The 4,485-nt window shown below is 31.7% G+C and overlaps 1 long non-coding RNA gene across 1 annotated transcript; it reads right to left on the minus strand.

Moving 5' to 3' along the window:
* Nucleotides 1-267: 267 nt before the first annotated feature.
* LOC148212401 (uncharacterized) lies at nucleotides 268-4,394 on the minus strand. The gene is made up of 2 exons (XR_015789613.1): nucleotides 3,981-4,394; nucleotides 268-1,393 (listed from the first exon to the last, which is right to left on the minus strand). It is a non-coding gene; the product is annotated as an uncharacterized LOC148212401 (long non-coding RNA).
* Between the last annotated feature and the right edge of the window lie 91 nt (nucleotides 4,395-4,485).

Consider the following 4,485-nt stretch of genomic DNA (forward strand, 5'->3'; position numbering starts at 1 on the left):
AATTATAAGAGTAGACCATATAAAAAAATATCATTGAAAATCTCAAGTCATTTAATTTTTTATTGAGAGCATTTTCAAAGAAAACTATTTTTTCCACCAATGATATGATATGAGTGATGCATGAGTGAATGTATGACTTTGATTATTTTTTTTTAAGAAAAATAGCTCAATTTCCACACACTCACATTCTTTTTTACAAGTACTTAGCTAAATCATGGGTGACTAAAGCTTCATTGCCGTTTTAACACTAGCAAGCAATCTCAAATATGACTTCAAATAAGAAATAAACTTTATTGATAATGCAAAGCAATAGGTCAACATTGATTTTGATAATCTTGTACACTCATGATTCTAGTGCTTCATGTGTTGACCATCTTCCTTTGAAAACTTTTGTCATCCTGCCTTCATTAGAACTTGCACTTTATGTTTTAGTGAAGTACAGTTCTCAGTTGAATGACCTATAGCTCTTGCATGGTAATCACAGTGGACTTGCGGGTCGTACCACTTTGGTAAGGTGGTTGCAATGGCTCTATGGGTACGGGAGCTAATAGATTACCTTGAAATAATTGGGATAACAACTCAGTGTAGGATATTGGGATCGGATGAAAGCTCTCTCACTTTAGTTGCCTCCTACTACTATGATTATCTGCTAATGTTGGCAACCTTAGTTGTCGGTCATACTACAGAGCCAATGAGTTTATGGGTACTATAGACGGATTATGTATATTGTAGGTCCTTGCTGGTGCATCCACTTGCGCTTCGAGATTACTGCCTCGACTTTATTTTTCTTTTTAACAAAGCTTCTATTCGTTTCAGAATGTGGCTCTTCATTAATTAAAGGCACCGACAGTTGTTCTGTTGCTTTTCCCCATCTTTGAGCATATTCTTTCCCTGCAGTTTCTTCAGCATCTTCATTGGTAACATTTTCTTTTTCTTTACCTTTTAAAATATTTGAGTTAATGGCCTTTGATACTTGTCCATCTTGGAATGTGAATTCAACCTGACAGATTGTAGGAGCTTCTTGGGATTTATTGGAAAGCTGAGCTTCATGTGATGAATTATGCTGGGGGAAGCCCTCTATTGACTGACAAAGAGGTGAGTTCACCTTAGGTGATAAATTATTACGAGATTCGACTAAATTGTTAGGTTGAGAAATGCCTCCAACAATATTTTTTAAGATATTGAAAATTTCTGTGACTTGTCCTTGAATCTTATCGATGTCTTGTCTCATCTCTTTAGCTTTGCACTCTGCACCTCCATGACCTGTTCTTCAATTTCGTCTCTTATTTTCTTTAGCTTAGTATTCAATTCTTCCCTTACCCGTTTGTGGATTTCGTCTATAATATTCTTTAGCTCGGCATTGAGTTCTCCCATGTTATGCTACTTTATGTACCTTGTATATAAAGAATGGTAAATATGTGGTTGTTGAACTATTTTTTAAGAGTTCGTGTTAATTATGATGTAATGAAGAATGCATATATTTTGATTTTTTTTTAAGATAAAAATTGATATGCATGAGACGATGTGATGCAAATGTTAGATCACCAATTAGGGGAAAATTTTGAAATGATTATGAACATGTGGAATGATGCATGCATAAGATGATATAGAGTTTTTTAGTGATGCATGAGAACGATGGACATGTAAAATGATAAATGCGAGATATATTCTTTTAATTTATGATATGTACACATGTGACATGAGGCATGAGAAAGACAGAGTTTTTACTTTGATTTTCTTTAAATATGCTACAAAAGTGCCCTAATGATATGATATATATTTCATGCAATTATTTTTTTTTTTAAACAATTCATGCAATTATTAGTGCATGCAAATGTAATGCTAGACTCTAACTCATCTTAAGAGAAAGACATGAATATGCACGACATTTAATTCTAGGGGTTAAGGTTTAATTCCTAAGTTTTGGATAAAAAATGAATGAATTTGAAAGTCTTTGGTGGGCCTACATAGGGACATTTATAACTCTTTTGAAAGGCAACACTTCTACCGAAAACTGAAACAAATAGACAGGAAGAAGTAAGGTAAATGATTTTTTTATTCTTTTCCTTTTTTTTAAGAAAAAGTGGTTCATTTAAAACCTTATGATTAAAACTCCAAATCAATCCTAAAAAACAAAATGTCATGAACGACATAACAACCCACATAAAATGCAATATGCATATGGTGTGGAGTTATGTACTAATGCATCCTATAGGATAATGGCCCTCAAATCTTCCATATGTTTTGGCAATATGGTCGACTTGAGTGGAGAATTTCATGCGCCTGCACGGGAACCGAAATTCCACGAAGGTCACACTACTCAGTCTCCGATCTAATCCTAAAAGGTAAAGCCCGGGTAGGAGGCTTGTGAATATGTGTGAGAGATGCATGATTATGCAAACTTACAAAGGCAAATAATTAAAAGACAAAATGTACAATAAAAAGAAATGGACCAAACTATTTTATAACGGATAATAAATGAAAAAATAAATGGCTTGACTCTCAATAGTCCCCAATGGAGTCGCCAAGCTGTCGCAACGTCATCGCGATGCAGAGCGGCCGACGTCATCCCCTGAAGGGTCTCTTTCGAGATAAGGGTTTGGAGTCACCACCAATCATCTATGAGGTGTGATTGGTCACCTAAAAATAAAATTTTCATCTACGAAAACAGATTTTTAATTCGGGAGTCGAATGAGTGTAGGGTAGGTGCTAGCACCCTACGACACCCATTCGAAAACGGTACCACATTTTATCATAAATTATCCTATTATTTTATTTGGTCCAAGGAAAAAAATATTTTTGTGTTTTGATTGAAATGTCTCATGTTATATTAATTCACACCTTGTTATAAGATTTTAATTAATAGGTATGAGTGGCACAAAGGCGTAAAAAAAACAATGATAAATAAAAAAAGAAATGAAATGAAATTATGGCATACATAAAGACTCAAACTTTTATTGTGATTGTCAATATCCTAAGCTCTTGCCATTGAAACAATACCTTAGATACTACTTAATTGCTTTTCAAAATACAAATATTTTATTTTTGAATTTTGATTAAAAAAATAAACGAAAAAAATTTCATTTAAAAAGGAAAAAAATACCTTTTATGTAAAATAATTATTTAGTAAAAACAATGTTTAAAAAAAATAAAACAAAACAAACAATTTTTGAGACATGCAAGGATTTGAACTTGGATCATGTATATTAAAACTCAAATGTCTTACCACAATGACAACAACCTAAGATGCAAACATTGTATCTATTTATAAAAACAAAACTTTTAATTTCTTTTTTAGAACTAAAAAAAAACTTACAAATTTTGTTAAATTGAAACAAAAAAACAACGTTTTATTTATTTTGAAATTAAACAAATTCTTTAAAAGGAAAAACTTTTATTTCAAAATTTAACAAAATAAGATCAAATTTACTCGAAAATGATTTTCTGGGTTAAGATTCCCTTCAAAATCATAACCACCAAACCATTAAAAGAAAATAAAAAAAATAGATTTTATTATAGAAAGACTCTATTTTTATCTCCTCTTTTTTTTTTTTAAATACTGCTGCATAAGAAAGACTCTTTTTAATTAAAAAAATAAAACAAAGTTGATACAAAAAATTATTAATAATAATAATAAACCTTGTTAAAAAATTTAAATAAAAAACTAACTGTTAAACTTTGAATTGAAATTCAAAAGAATTCAAATTTTTTAAAAAAACAAGATTTATTTTATAAAACTCTATTTTAACCATGATTTTAAAGTAATATCTTTTATTTAAACAAAATTAACTTTATATTTATTTAAAAAAGGAAAAAAACTTTCTTTATTAGAAAAAGAAAAACCTTTTTTATTTGAAAACAAAATTTAAAATATCAAAATCCTTATTTTCTTTTCAAAACTTATTTAAAATTTCTTTGATCTTTTTAAAAAAAATGTTTCTTAATATAAAAAAGTTTTTTCCAACGGATTTTTTACTCACTTAAAGCACACCATAAGGAAGGAGGTTACTGTAGTGCAGCGGGCTTGGAAGAAGTTGTGAAGAAGTTGTGAAGAAGGTTGCTGTGTGGTTGCCGGAGGTCGCTAGAGTTCATGGTTGGAGGTCTTACCGTTCGCTTGCATCGCCTGAGGTAGTCGTGGGTATGAAGGAGAAAAGGTGCTGGTGGTGGGATATGAAAGGAGAAGAGATGGAGTGGTGGTTATGGAGGAAAAAGACAGTTGTACAGAGGGAGATAAGAAGAAAAGATGAGGGGTTTGTAGTGAGTATTCAAGGGGGAGGCGATTCTCCCTAAAAGGAACTTAAAAAAAAAAAAAATTTAACGAGGCTTCACTGTTTTCTTTCTAACTCTCTGTGTCCTCCCCCTCCTTGTGTTGCATGCCCTTTAAATACACAAAAAAAAAAATAACAGTAACAATAAGATTGTTAGAGAAGAGAGAGGAAGGAAAGGAAGGAGAAGATACCACGTTACGTGCTCAAACTTTGAGGA

This window comes from Momordica charantia (assembly GCF_013281855.1).
Source record: "Momordica charantia cultivar OHB3-1 chromosome 3 unlocalized genomic scaffold, Mcharantia_2.0 BLBB01000003.1, whole genome shotgun sequence".
Classification (NCBI taxonomy): Eukaryota; Viridiplantae; Streptophyta; class Magnoliopsida; order Cucurbitales; family Cucurbitaceae; genus Momordica; species Momordica charantia.